Source organism: Camelus bactrianus, chromosome 13, assembly GCF_048773025.1.
Source record: "Camelus bactrianus isolate YW-2024 breed Bactrian camel chromosome 13, ASM4877302v1, whole genome shotgun sequence".
Classification (NCBI taxonomy): domain Eukaryota; kingdom Metazoa; phylum Chordata; class Mammalia; order Artiodactyla; family Camelidae; genus Camelus; species Camelus bactrianus.
The window spans coordinates 63,606,153-63,621,649 of record NC_133551.1 but is presented as its reverse complement, the minus strand read 5'-3'; the positions used below and the strand labels follow the sequence as shown (position 1 = coordinate 63,621,649).

At 46.4% G+C, this 15,497-nt stretch overlaps 1 protein-coding gene and 1 pseudogene across 10 annotated transcripts in view; one reads left to right on the top strand and one right to left on the bottom strand.

Annotated features, from left to right (window-relative positions):
* The window catches only part of LUZP1 (leucine zipper protein 1), a 108,552-nt gene extending 97,487 nt beyond the window's left edge, over positions 1-11,065 (bottom strand). For 8 of the 10 annotated variants that reach the window (XR_012511399.1, XR_012511395.1, XR_012511396.1 and 5 more), the window contains exon 1: positions 5,508-5,663. The gene's annotated coding sequence lies outside the window, so the exon portion shown is untranslated. Of the gene's footprint in view, positions 1-5,507; positions 5,664-10,802 lie in introns of those variants that run through there. The other 2 variants (XM_010957386.3, XM_074377213.1) reach the window with 2 other exon arrangements.
* Positions 11,066-13,835: 2,770 nt separating this feature from the next.
* On the top strand, positions 13,836-14,246 carry LOC123617497 (large ribosomal subunit protein eL37 pseudogene; annotated as a pseudogene).
* The last annotated feature ends 1,251 nt before the right edge of the window (positions 14,247-15,497 follow it).

Here is a 15,497-nt window from a genome sequence, read left to right as displayed (position 1 = left end):
CTGAGGGGAGTACCTGCTAAGACAAAGTTAGCTTCTCATCAAATTAGGTAATTAAGCTAATCAAATTAACCAAGAACACAAAGGAGTGTTGTTGGCATTACAAGCCACAAGATTTTTGAGGAAGAAGCTTTTGATCCAACTTGGTAGATAAGATACATGCTAGAGTGACTTAACCAAGAACAGGTGTTATCAGCAATAAATGTCACAAAATTTTAGAGAAGAGAGATTTACTATTGCAAAGTCAGGACAGACTTCAAAGAGGGGGAATTGAGCTGAGCCTTGAAGGGTGGAAAAAATGAAATAATTAAACAGCATAAGAGAAAAGGACAAATTATAATGGAAACAAAGGTGATGAATTGGGAATGTGGTCATTAAATATTTATTAAATACTATATGTCAGTCACTGTGTTAGGTACTAGGTATACACTGGTGAACAAAACAGATGAGTTCCCTGCTCCTGTGATGTCTAGTGGGGAAGACATAGTAATTACACAAGCAGATGTATCATTATAAATTGTAACAGGTGCTGTGAAGAAAGGCAACAGACAGTAATACAGAATAACGGGAAAGGACCATCAAGGTAAGATGATGAGGGAAAGTATCTCTGAATCATGTGCTGAAGCTTGAAGGAGGCACCCAGACAAAGAACAGGGGAGACAGTGTTCAAGGAAGAGAGAGCCATACATACAAAGGCCCTGAGGTAGGAACGAATTTGTTGCATTTAAAAATAAAGCAGCTAGTGTGACTGAAGCACAGTGGACCACAAAACTGACATAAGATGAAGTTGGTAGGCAAGTGCCAGGTTACACAAGGCATTAAAGGCCAAGACAGTTTGAATGTGGATTTTATTCCAAGCCCCAATGAAAACCATTAAAAGTTTCTGCATACTCACATACTGTTGAATAAAAGGAGCCAGACCCAAAAGAGTATATGCTAAATGATTCCATTTTCACAGAAGTACAAAAACAAGTCTATTGCTGTTAAAAGTCAGGATGGTGATTACCCTGGGTGGATGAAAGGGCAGCAGGAACTAGAAGGGAACTCAGTGGGGGCTTCTAGGTCCTAGTAATGCTGTTTCTTGATCTGGGTACTGGCTACATGGGTATATTCAGTTTGTGAAAAAAAATCATCGAATTGTACTCTTATGTGTACTTTCCTACATATAAAAATTACATACTTCAATTAGAAGTTTAATACTTTTTCTAATTTTTTGCAAGTTTTTAATAGCATGTTAAAAATTATTACTCTGTCCAGATAAAATGGGAACAGAGGAGCTCATGCAAATATGGAAGGTCTTGATTGACAGACTAACCTGATGGAAGATTTCAGATACATATAAAATAGGGGGAAGGGTAAGTAAAAACAGCCAGTGAATACAAAATACCATGTTTATAAAGAACAAATGCTGGGTCTGGAAAAGGAGTTATACAATAAAAGATGACCTATAAATTCCTTAGAATATAAGGAGGTATCTCTAGAAATTAAGAAAGGAATAGATGAAAAAAGTAATGCCTAAAAAGGTTAGCAATGCTTGTTATCCTTTAGCTTACATTTTAATATGGTGTTTTCAAAGCTCTTCCCTTGCCACCCCAACCCCAATACAACAGAGAGTGTAATGAAATACAAAGATCTTCAACTTGAGCACCAATCATATCTGAGCTCATCTGCCCGCCACTAGCGCTGGCAACAACTGCTCTGAGCTTAGCTCCCTCATGTATAAAGAGGATAATGACTACCTCATAGCTATTATTTTCTTTCTATCACCACCCAAAATGTTGAGCTGGTAGACTGGTGTTTTTATTTAATTATTATTTCCTAATGGTATATGGAGGGCTGATGGTTGATGGGTTTCCATTCTCAAAATTCACAGGTGAGAGAAGAGGATCATAAAAGAGTCAACATACAGAAACAGAACAGATAAAGAAAAACGAGGAGTAAGATAAAAATGAGGCTGCTTCTAATAACTCAGAGGTTTCAAGCATTTTCTAAGCCAGAGACTTGAGCTAAAGCAGACTGGGACAGGTTCAGTGACTTGAGAAGTTATAAGAAGGAAAAAATAGCCTATGTTTTCCCAACAAGACACAATTTCTATCTAATGTATTCCCTTTGTGGAATATTAGCTAAAACAAGTTAGAGATTAACACTAAGGATATTCTCTCATAGGTGGAAGGGCAAGGCCTTTAATCATTTTATAGCATCCCCACCCTTAAGAATTATTCGAACAACCATAATATGTAAAACACTTCTTAAATACAGCCAAAGATGTTAAAGTTTTATACTTCAGGAGTACCATTTCAAAAAAGAAACAAAAATAAAAGTTCAACTTGTTAATAAATCTTCAGGTAATTTTTTCCCCACAGTGTAATCCCTGTCCTAAAAGTAATGAAAACCTGGTTCCTCACAAATTTTATCTTGCCACTGATCTGACACGTGTCCCTCTCTTACTCTTCTCATGCACCTCACCATCAAATACCTAAGGTTTCCCTGTTTCCTACAAAGTTGGCACACTGACTCTCTGGTATTCCCTCTGATCTCACCAGTATTGATTCTGAAGATAGAAACTTCACAACACTCCCAGGGATCACTGTGCTAACTAATGCCTAAGAGATAACATACAGCTAAACAAATGAAGGCGGTCGTGGGATTATACAACTTTGTACATTTGTCAGAGCTCAACAAACTGTACACTTCAAACTGGTGAATCTTACTGTATGTAAATTATACCTCAATAAAGCTGATTTTTTTAAATGCATGCATGCATTCATCCAGCAAATATTTACTAAGCATCTATTACGTGCATCAAAGTTTATACCAAATCTTTCAGCTTGACTCTCTGGACCCTACCTATATGTGACGTGCTCTATCCCTAAGCTAAGTAATGTGCTCTATTCATAAGCTAACACTGCTTATGCCAAAAAGCCATGTTACATGAAAAATGGTTCCATTTCTGATCATGAATGACACCTTACTGATGGCCTCTACAGAAGTACCATTAGTTATCCACGAGCTTCCACCACATAAATGAAATCTATGCTCTGTATTTTAATACAAATGCTTCCATCATAAGAAAAAAATTAAGTACCTACTGCATATAGGACATATCACTACCACAGCCTTTTATATTTGTCTTTCTACCGAAAAAAAAAAAAACTAGAAAATATCAAAAGCTTACTGACAACATTGCTGGAAGAAAAGGCAGTATCATTGGGGAACAGACTTAATTGACTCATTTTAGGATCCACATTGACCCAGTGGCTGAGTCAAAGATCTGGAAATCAGGCTTCCTGGTTCCCAACGCAATATGCATAGTGGAGATAACCACAGACCTTAGATACTGACTTGGGTTTGAATTCCAGCCACTTATTTCTAGCTGTATGCATAAACTTAGGAAAGTCACCCTCAGTCTGCTCATCTGTGAAACAGGGATGACAACTACTACAATGTTGTGAGGATTATGAGATCTATACCACCTAGCACAATTACTGGGCACAAAGTAGGCAGCTCAACAATATTAGGTCCCTTTCTTGGTCTTAAATTATTTAAGAGTAAGAAAATATCAGTAATTAGGGCTAACTCACAATCCCTGATAGTAACAGGACAACAATGAAACTGTATTTGCTGCCTTGTTCATAGCTAATCTACTCTCTTCCCATCCCACCATTTCCAGTTTTTCAAACTTCAGTTACTATGTTTAGAAGTAATTTAATTTTAGAAACCTGGAAAATTCTTCTGAGTAAATTGAGCAAAACCTTCATCTGCCCCAAGGGGAATTCTGAGCAAAAGAATTATTTCTAAGAGAAGAATTTTTTTCTACGGGTCTTATTCAATTTAACCACATGAATGCCACCAAAGCTGCACACAAAGTAAAAAAAAAAACCATCTGGAACATACTGTACAGAGTCTCTTAAGAGAAACATCCCCCTAAAATCCAAACCCATCCCCTCCCTAATCTGAGGTAGTAAAATCTTAATAGGTGATCTGAATTCCCCGGGCGCTGACATCAATCCAACTCCTTAGGCCAGAATTGCAGCAGTTTGTAAAATGCCCTGAACAAACCCCACCTCTCAAAATATCCCCAAAGGAGATCCAGAAGAGTATTCTCTCCTTAACCGACAGATAAAGCGCCGGGTGCTCAGAAGCATAATTCTTCTCTCCCAAGGTCATTCAAGTCAACGAAGGTACGACGGAGAATCTGCAAGCAGTCTCTTTCCGGAGATCACATTGCAGGGATTTGGGGAGGGGGGGTGCCTATTCTTTTCCCCTCTCCCACCCTCAAGTGTGAGCACTGGTCTCGGCATTTCCGAAACAAGCCACAACAAGCTCTGCAGTGTTAGGAAAGGGGCTGACGCGATGAAGAAACAGATGCTCCAAAGCAAGATGGTCTTTCTCGGCTCGCAGAGCCTCCTCCAAGGTTATTAACAGAAACCGCAGGCACCCCAGGGAGCGCTACCCGGCCCCGAACCTCCAACCCAGCCGCCCCGGGAAGCCGGGTTCCCTGCAGGCAGCCTCCGCAGCCCGAGGCCACCGGCCCCAGAAACCGCACTTCATTCCTGCGTTTCGGGAAGCCATGGCTCCTTCACCACACGGGCAGGGGTGGGGGTGCGCGGGGAGGCGGGCCGCGCGCGCTGCGGAAAGTTCACCTCGGCGGCGGGCGGGGGGCGGCCCCGGCCCGGCTCGCCCGCGTCCCCCTGCAGATTCCACCATTAATTAGTCCTAAGGACTGTCTACTGGCAACTTAAACAAAGCGAATGCCTCGAATTCCTTCCCGGCCCAGCGGTCTGGCTGAGAGACCAGCATCGACCGGGACGCGGGCCGGCGCTGCGGGCGGACAGCTGCGGCGGCGGCAGTGGCGGGACCCCTCCCCACCCCGCTCGCGGCCCCGCCGCCGGGCCCCGCAGCCCGGCACGCACGCCGGCCCGAGCGCTCCCAAACCTCCCTCCTTCTCCTCCTCCTCCTCCTCCTCGGGAGCTCCCGGGCTCTTCCTGTAAGATCACTTCCTTCCTCCCCGGGTGCCCGCGGGCCCCGCGCAGCCCCCTCCCCGGCGGTCCCGGCCCCCCGCCCGGCCGCGCCGCTCCCTGCCCCCACCGGGCCCCGCGCGCCTTCCCCACCCGACTCCCAAATTCGACCTAAAACTCTCCTCTGCCCCCACGAAGAAGTCCCCTCAGCTCTCTGCCCCAAACATTTCTCCTCAGATTGTCGCTCCTACCAAGAAGTCTCTCAGAACCTTCCCTCCCCCTCCAAAGGAAAAATCTCCAACTCCCAAAGAATTCTCAAGGTCTCGCCCAAAGATCTCCCCTCCCCAGCTCTTTCTCCGAAATTCCTCTCAAACTCTCCCCACACCTCAACTCCACACCTCCCCAGCCCTCCCCGGGGTGCGCCCGCCGGCTCTGCCCGGTCACCCCTGGGTGCCCTGACCCCTCGGCAGGGCAAGTGGCCCCCTAGGGACGCCCTCCTCTCTGCCCGGCCTCCCGCGCCGCGCTCCCGCCGCCTCCCCGCGGACTCCTCACCCCAGCGGCTCCGGCCCTCGCTCCCGCCCGCCAAAGGCTGCGGCGCTCGGATCCCGGTGGCCGGCGCCTCCTCCGGCTCCCCTGGACTGACAATGAGGGGCGGGGCCAGTGGGTGACGTCAGCGTCCTGGAAGGCGGGATCTTCTAGAGGGGCGGTGCTTATTAACAGTCCCGCCCCTTTCGTCTTTCTCAATCCCTTCCCCGGACTCGGACTTTTCCAAGTTTTTTATTGCCTGCCTAGCTAGATGCCCAGGGCCTGTGCTAGGCGCGGTGGAAAATCGAAATGGAAGACAAGATGTCCTGCTTTCAAGAGGGGCACTCAGGGGATTGTGGGATTAAATGAGATAATCCCTGTAAAGGTATTTAGCCCAAGGCCTGGTATGGAGTAATCTCTCAACAAATACTACTTCTATTACTCAGCAAATGTGGGAAAGGAATTCAGCTTGATCTCAGGAGGCAAGGGTTCCAGTCCCCGGCTATGCTATTAATTCCTCGTGTGATCCTAGACAAGTCCTTTGCCATGTATGTTCCTCACTTTCACCTTCTCCAATAATTTTATGGCATATTTCCTGTCGACCTACTATGTGCAGGGTAACTAGGGCCCAGAGAAGCGGGGAGTGGGACCTTTGAAGGGAACCCAAGACCCACACCCAGCCTGGTACAGGACACAGCTAGAGACGCTCTCCTGGCTGATGCCCTCCCACGTACTGGCACAGAGCTGCATTCACAGGCCGGAACACAGATGCGCTGAGGGCTGCTTCATCTCCAACTGTAGCAGCATAGTTGGTCTCTTGAGACATCTCTTGTGTAAGCTCCTTATTGCCTATGGAATACAGGCCAAAGGCCTGGCCTGGCCTGATTTCTTCCTACCTTTGCGCACACACACACACACACACACACACACACTTTATCCAAACTTCCCCTAGGACACCCACTGCTTTCCCACATCTGCCCTGTTGCTCATGCTCTTCCGTTGCTGTCTCATCTCAGTTTACAACTCCTCCTAGTTTCCCCCAGCCAGAAGCCGAGTCTCTCTCTCCTCTGAACACCCATAGCGTTGTGTTAACTCTCATGTGGGCATGAACACATTTTTAACTTATGTCAAACTGTCCTCCCCTTTGTTTCTTAGCACTTCCTCACTCCCTTGAGGTCAGAACCTACACATGTTTGTGGAGCTCAGGTTCTGACGCCAGAAAACCCTGGGATTATACACCCATATTCTGGCTCTTTTTGAGCCTCAGTCTCCTCATCTGTAAAATGAGGAGATTAAGATAGTCCTTGTAGCATTTGTTTTAAAATTACATAAGACACTATGTAGAAAGCACTAGGCACAGTGTCCCACAAATGATGTAGCTGTCGTTCTTATTTTCATTATTATTATCATCATCAATATTATTTCTACCTCCTAACACCACATAGCACCCCCAGTGATAATCTACCCAATCATTTCATAATGCAAGACTTTGAGGTCCTGAGAGAGGAAGAGGCTCACTGAAAGTGGCCCTGCAGAGCACTGCCATTGGAATGGAAACTCCAGTTTCTAGACCCCAGGTAGATTCTACAGAGTCGCATCTGACACCCCAGAATGCCTCTATCACTCAGCACTCCTCCAGGTTTGGGACATCTTCAAGTTCTCATTCTTTGCAGCAGACCTGACCCAGTTCTCCCTCATGCCTTTCTCCTCTCCTTTCCCTTACAGAGAGATGGGTCTGTGTTAAACTGTCCTTGGCACCTCCACACTCTTCTAGCAGAGCTGCAGCAAGACACAGGATATTTCCAGAGTGCTAGCCTATACGAAGAGGGAAAGGACTTTGGGATTCTGATTAATTTCCTGTAAGGCGGATAGGCAAATGGCTGTTCTAAAATACCCAGGCTGGTACTCAAGGGCCCCTAACGAATTGTGGCTTATTTTTAGAATAAGAGACTCAAAAATGCCACTTCCCATGAAAGGAAGGCATAGCCACAGGATTGCTACAGGCAAAGAAAGGGATTTTACTCAGTCCCTCCTATATGCTGATGCTGATTCCAAGCACTGCAGAGAACTCAGGACATACAGGGGAAGTTCTGAAGACAGAACTTTCTCTCTGGGATCCATGACACCATCAAGCACTTATTCATTCATTCAAGGCAAAAACTTTGGCACAGGACCAATCAGGATTCAAATCTCAGCTCTGCCACTTACCAGTTCTGTGACCTTGGACTTTCAAGTCTCTGCACTTCAGTTTCTCACCTGAAGAATGGGAATAATAATAGTACCTATCTCATAGAGTGGCTGTGAGGATCAAATGAAAGAACTCGTGAAAGAGCTTAGTTCAGAGCCTGGTACCTAGTTCATGCAAGGATATGGTGGCAGCTCTTACTATTCCAACATGCCCTCCCAGTAGGACCTCTCATGTGCTGGCCTCTGGGCTGGAGGCAGGGCTAATAGTCCCGACCACAGGAAGTTCAGTTGTTAAAAGGAATGTAGTCGATTTTCATGAATAGGCAAGAAAAGGTGTCTACTGGTTATTGTTAAAAAAGAGTAAGAGTAAATTGCAGAATTACAGGAGTAGTTGGAACCCATAATTATAAATTATATGCTTAATATATGCATTAAAATGGAGAATATAGAGAACTAAATAGGAGGCATTTACCCTTTTTTTTCTTTCCTTTTTGCTTTAATTTTCGTGTGTGTGTGTGTGTTTGTGTGTGTGGCAGGAATTTTCAAAAAAGACTCTACTGAATGCTGAGAGAAGAAAAGGATCAAAAACACAGCTACAACGTGTATCAGCAATAGACATCTGAACCAACGGTGCGTACTGCTATAGAGAATCCCACAGGGTCCATCTCATTCTTCATGGCATTCCAGGCAAAGACCCTGCCCATACAATTCTCACTTTCTCCCCACTCCCCAGCTCTTAGCTGCACTTGAACTTTCAATGCTACGGCCAGAGTCAAGGCTCCTAAACAGAACTCTTAGGAACCATGGCAAGGCTGGTGGGAGAGACTTTTTTTAAGCAGGAAGAATTTTGCTCCCTGTCCTGTGGCCCACCCCCCACCTCCCAGGGAATAACAATCTGTCAGCATCTTGTACCTATAGTGCCTAAACCTGCCTGCATTTTCATCGTCTTCAATATCTTTCTGCAATTTAAACTTTTTACAAGGAGGATGTGTTACTTGGTCATCAGAAAAAGGGCAGTAAAGATGCATATAAAAAGAAAGCTAACCAAGCTGAGGTTGGTTCACTTTTGCTGGTTTGCAAACAATAAATTAGAACAACGTGGTTGAAATCAGTGCTAAGTCTCACAGAAATCACAGAAAGTGAAAGTGGGGAGGGATAAAATTGCCCTCAACTTCTCCTGCCATCCCCCAAATGGCATGATTTTAAGTCCCGTCACATTTCAGACCACCCACCAACACATATATTTCATTCATTCATTTGACAAACACATATGGATCCTTTACTATAAATCAAGCATCATACGGGTATGAGGGTCATTATTTCTATCTTGCAGATTAGAAAAACAAGGCTCAAAGAAGTAAACTTGCCCGAAGTCTCACATTTAGGGATCTAAACCAAAATCTTCACAACAACAAAACCTAATTCCTAAAGGATATGGGCTGGCTCATGCAGGCAAGCCTCGCTTGTGTGGCCTCCTGTTGTCTATAGCAGTGTGCCCTCATACACTCCTTTCTAGTCCCATAAAAAAAAAAAAAATTTTTTTTTAAATGAAGGATATGGGTTGAATTCCGAAGCCAGTGTGCACTCAGGAAGCCATGATTGCCTGGGTGGCCTTGGGCAAGTCACTGAACTCTTCCCAGCAGCAGTTTACCCATCTCTGTGGGGCAAGGACATATCTGGATATTTTATGTAAGTTAAGCACTTTGTAACTTATAACACATAATTCAAAGGGAAGTTATGTCAGCTCTTCCAGGACTGAGTCTCACTCATTATTGGATCTCTTGGTGCTTTCCCTGTTAGTGCTTCTCCCCATTAATGTTCAGCCCGCACTAACACATTTAGGACAGCGTTCCTTGCACAAACTCATACTATTCCCCTCACCAGCCTGGGACCTCCTCAAGGAGGGGACTGTGATTCCCTTCTGCCCTCAGTGCAGCGTCTGGCATGCATCCCTCCATTCCTTCACTTTTATTTATTTCATAACAAATGGCTGAGAGCCTAACATGTGTAAGACAGCAAAGGTCCCTGCCTTCTTGGAGCTTAAGACTGGTGGAGTAGAGAGACAAGATAACATTAAACACACAATTACCTTCTAACAATTGTGTTAAATCCCACAAGGTATCAGGCCAGTTGCAATGAGGGCTTGGGGGATGTGAAGTGGGTACCTAACTGAATCTGGGACACTGGGAAGGCCTCCTAGAGAAGGTGGCCTTGAGGCTCAGAGAGGTTAAGAAAGTTGCTCAAGGTCACTAGGCTGGTAAGTAGAAAAGCTAGGATTTTAACCCTAAATGCCTGATTCCAGAACCATGCTCCTCTGCTAGACAACACTGCCTTTTATCTCCTCCCTCTTATTCATCCCTGGCTCTTATTGGTGAGAAGGGAGCAAGGTATGTCTAACACTGGATATGCTAAAGCAATGTTTTTTCCCAGATGTGGAGACCAGGGCCCCCTTTGAGAATGTGGTGAAATCCAGAAAACTTCTCCCAGGAACTACATGTATAAGGGTAGACCCACAAAATCTTGTCTGTAATTGCAAGTGTTCATATGCATCCTGAGGCCCACGTTTAGACCTCACAGCATGAAGGACTGCAGGACCTTATAGTGAGATTCTCAGAATCTCAGATAAGACACCAGGGCCCCAGAAGGACCTCAAATTCACAAACAAACCCCAGCATTCTATAGAGAAGATTCTCAAGACCCAGGAGAAAGAGCTTGGGATCCTATAGAGACCCAAGTCCCTCTAGGGTAACAGCAGGCCCCTGCAGAGACATTCTGAAGATGCTACATTGACTGCATAGGGACTCAGGCCCCCACAAAGCTGGAGCCACCACACGGGAACCCATGGGCCTTGGAAAGCGATGCTTCATAATCCTTTTTGGGTCACTGACACCTTTGAAACTCTGAAGGAAAATGCAACACACGACATGCTATACACAAAATCAAGAGGTTCACAGACCTCTGGGAGGCCATCAACAGCCCCCAGATTCAGGGCTCCTGTTCTCCTGAACCCCCCTCCCCCACAAGCCCCTCAAGAACCTGGACCAGGACCCCAGACTCAAAGCACAGACTTGAGAGTCAGACCCCAGGTCGAATTCTGGCCCTGCTGTTTAATGGCCACGACCTTGGACCACTCACCTACAAACCCTCAGGCCTCAGAGTGCCACCTCCCAGAAGAGAGGGTCGGCCACCTCTCCCTCCCAGCGCAGCCCCTGCGGCGTGGGCTCCGTGCCGGGTGGGGCGCTGGCGCCCGCAGGACTCAGCCTCTCGGCTCCGGCCGCCCGGGACCCGCGCTGCAGCACTTTCCTGAGATCCTAACGCGCGGACTGCAGCGCGAGCGCGGGCGGCGGGGGAGGCGGCGCGCTTGCCGCAGTGACAGCTCCGCGCCGCCACCGCCGCAGCCGCGGGCCTGGGAAGCCGGCGGGGCCGTTCCCACCCGCCCGGCAGGGCGTTCCCGCCGGCCGGCTTCCTGCAGTCGGGGCAGGGGAGGGGCGAGGCGCGGAGGGGCCGCGGGGCCCGGCAGGCCTGGTTCCTGGCTTTCTCTCCGCGTTTCCTGAGCAGGACCGGCCGGGGGATGGGACCCAGCACAAACCTCCTTCCCGGGAGCGCAGCCAGGAAATCGCGTCCTTGTTCACTCGGGTTCCTCCTCTGTGCCGGACGGTGCCGACTGCCGTCTCTAATCTTCTCGTCCTTACAGCCTGGGTATGATGCGACCCACTTACCCCATCGGGAAGCTAAGCCCACAACACAGCAAGACTCCAAACCTGTGATGGAAGATGATTAATTCCATCAAATAGATGAGAAAACTGAGGCTTGAAAAAATGAAGCGACTTACCCAAGTCATAGTAAAAATATTACTACTAATACAATAAAATGCTTACTGCCTACCAGGCACCGTGCTACAAATGCTGTAAATGTACTTGTCATTGAGTCCTCAGAATCTATGAAAATATTATTGTCCCTTTTTTATAAATGAGGAAACTGAGAACCAGAGAGGCTAAGTGGTTTCTCCGATGTCACACAGCTACAAAGCACCAGAGCTGGGACTTAAATGCCAGTCTCCTGTTTCCAGAGCCTACTTCAACTTCCCAGATAGCCTACTTCAACTCATCACAGTGAGTAACCTGAGTAAGAACCTTGTCTCCTTTGTTTTTATGTCCCGCAAGCCCCACCTGGAACCTGACACAAAATAAGGGCTCAGAGATGACTCTGCAGCCTTGTACAGAAGCTGAACATTAGAAGGACTAGTAGGAGGCATCTAGCCTGACTTCTTCCAGTGCCTTCAGCCAAGTGAAAATTCAGCCTCTGCTTCAATACATCCTACCATGATAAGCGCTCTCTCTCCCATAATAATCCATTCCCCTGTTGGACAAGTATGTTTGGTCTAAAACGTCAGTACTTCATTTTGCTCATGGTTCCTTATAAATGGAGAAAGCCTATTTCCCTCTTCACGGCGGTAAGACACATTGTGTGTTTCCTTAGCCATTTTATATAGGTAGACAGTTCAATTATTTTAAGTTCCTTGTGAACTGAAACAATGCCATCTGTTCACTAAAGATGTTCCCCTTACACATATAGAGTCATTTCAGAGAAAAGCAGCCCAGAGTACATTTTCCAGCACCCCTTGCAACTAAGTATGTGACAGTGGGTTATGGGCAGAAACCACATGTTCTGTGTCCAGGACAAATCCAAGTTAAGATCTAAGCCTGCTTTCTCAAAGCTCCCTCTTTTCTCTCCCATCTGCCAACTGGATGCCAACACCAGGGGGACCTGGGAGACCACACGTTGAACATAGCAGAGCCTTGGCCAGCCTGGGTTTCACTCAAGTTGCCTTACGGAATGGTGCCCACATTGAACTATCTTCTATTTAGTGTTCAGGCATTGAGATCTCAAGATTTCTCTATTAAGCACTTAGCTAATTTAACTGCCACTGGGACCAACGTGGGTTCATTGTTATATCCTCCACATCACGGAGCATGGTTTTTGCTCAAAAGATATCCATCTAGCACCATCTGTGTCTGGCTAGTTCAGCTGGTCAAAAAGAGTCTCTGTTCATCTCATTGATACATTATGTCCTGTCTATTCCAAAAAGGGCTTTGAGGTGGCTTCCATCACAGCTACAAGCCTTTCTGATGGATAATTAGAATGCAAGAATCAAGGAGTAATGAAAGCCTGGACAAAGGCCAGTGGAAAAAGAGGGAAGAAAGATGAAAAATTGGCTAAGTATAGCAGAAATTCTAGGCCAGGTTTTCTAAGGATAGCAACTGTGACAGAGCAAAAACCATGGCTTTGAGTTTCCTGGCAGTCAAAGCAAAGAGGGAAATAAGATGAGTTACAAATTATATGGGAAGGAGTTGTCATTAAGCACACAAACCCTGGAGCCAGAATGTATTATTTTGAAGCCCAACCCTGCCAGTTACTTAGGCAGTTATTTAACTTCTCTTTGCTTCCATTTTTTCATCTGAAAAATGGAGATAATATAATAATAAAACCTCTCTCAGGGTCATTGGGAGGATTAAATGAGTCAAGCATATTCAGTTCTTATAACAGGCCTGTCACATGGTGAATTCTATGTAAGAGTTAGCTATTGCTATAGTCTAATTGGAAGAGTCAGGTCAGTAATTTGGGAGACAAATTTTTCCCTGTACTAAATTCTAAGAGGAATGCATTATAGAAGGGACCTCAACTAACACAATGGACTATGCCTTGGTCAGACTTATGACAATTGCTGGGCCCTGTATCACATGGTTATTTGTCTCATTGACTTTTGGTCCAGACAAGCCTTGGCATTCTACTCACTAGGTAATTCTGGGGACAGGTTGCTGGGGGGCCCTAGGTGCCTTTCCAATGACCTGTCCATAAGGCAAGTGAGTGTTGTGGTGACAAGCAAAGGAATTGGTGTCAGACAAACCCAGGTACATTTGTACCTCTTCAAGTCTCAGTTTTTTCATCCATCCAGTGGAGACAATAACAATAATAATAGGTAATGCCCACCTGAGAGAGTTGCTGTAAAGACTGCATGAAGGAACATACACAAAATCTTTACCACAATAACTGGAACTATGGGAAGTCTGCAGTACATCAGCACCCGCAAATTAAGGAAGAAATCGACGGAATAAAAGAGACTCTCACCTGAGACCTCTGGAGTAAGGAGAATCTTTTTCTTTTTAATTGAAGTATAGTCAATTTACAATGTCATGTAGGACAATCATTCTTAATGCTTCAAAAAGTGGAACAGAGCTCTTCTGGCCTCTTTGGTCTTGGCTGCAGAAGCTAGATGACGAACAGAACGTCATCGTTTGGAAAGCGTCAGAATAAGACACACACGTTGTGCCGTCGATGTGGATCTAAGGCCTACCATCTTCAGAAGTCGACCTGTGGCAAATGTGGCTACCCTGCCAAGCAAAAGAGAAAGTATAACTGGAGTGTTAAAGCTAAAAGATGAAATACCACCGGGACTGGTCGAATGAGGCACCTAAAAATTATATACCGCAGATTCAGGCATGGATTCCATGAGGGAACGACACCTAAACCCAAGAGGACAGCTGTTGCAGCATCCAGTTTATCTTAAAGATTTCAATGATTAGTCATGCAATACATGCTCTGGTTTTGAAAAACAAAAACAAAAAGTGGGAACAGAAATGGCACGTTTCCCCTGAATGTGGCCCCAGGCTGACCAAAGCATCATTTCTTTGCTTCTGGCTAGAATTCCCTTGGCCTAATTCAATGTGGTGTGTAGCCTAGGCTGGCCCATTTTGAGCAGCCTGGCTTGGTGAGGTGTTGCAGAGCCAGAATGACCACCATGCCCTGGCAACAGACTCTGTTTCTGAGGGTCATTGAGAACCAGAAGCTCCCCCTTGGGCTTTCACACGTTGGGTGCTTCCCAGGTAACCAGCACAGAGCTGAGCTGAACACATTACCTTGTCCAGCCCTCACAACAGCTTCAAAGGGTGAGTCCTACTGGCATTCACATTTTATGGATGAGCAAATGAGGATTAGAGTAGCAAAGTGACCTCTCTAGGGTCACACAGCTAAGAAGTGGCACAGCTGGAACACGAGAGAGATGTGCCTGATGCTAGCTTGTGTTTCTAACCATTAGACAACACTGCCTCTCACTCCACCCTGGCCCAGGATGTCTCTCTCATTAGCCTAGGCTCTCTCTTCCTAGGCTGGTCTGTTTTCCTCAAGGATCTTCTAGGAAACACCTGCTGCAGGGACCCCCTACTCCTCCTACCTGGGCCCAGAGCAGCTCCTTATCCTGTGGGAACTTTCTTATGGACCAGACAGACAAGTTTCCACAGGACATCTCAGAAGCTCTGAGTGGACGGAATATCAGCCACCATCGCCATCACCAAGTCCAGTGTGCATCTCTCATTTACTTAGCCTCCCAGTTGGTCTCTCTGCCTCCAGGCTCCCCCACCTCCATACCTCCTTTCACACACAGCCACGGTGATGGCTCTCAACACTTACCTGACCCAGTCATTCCCCTGCTGAATAATCTTCAGTAGATCTCTGTTGCTCCTGGAATAAAGTTCAAAGTCAGTCACTTGGTTTAGCCCTCAAGGCCCAGCCTACTTTTCCAACCCTCTCTTTCTTCTCAGGCATCCTTGCCCCCCATGGCCCCAAACATTCATAGTTCCCAGCCCCAGAGCCTCTGCACACGCAGTTCCCTGTGTGATGTGAGATGAACAAATGAGCGAACGAGCTGCCAGGCCTAAGCTGGGCTGTTGAGGCTGTCAGATGCCATTAACCTCACCTCTTCCCTGTCTCTGCCAGGGGGAGTTGCTCACCATCCACCTGGAAGAGGGACCAGTCAGGAAGACAGCACCAGCA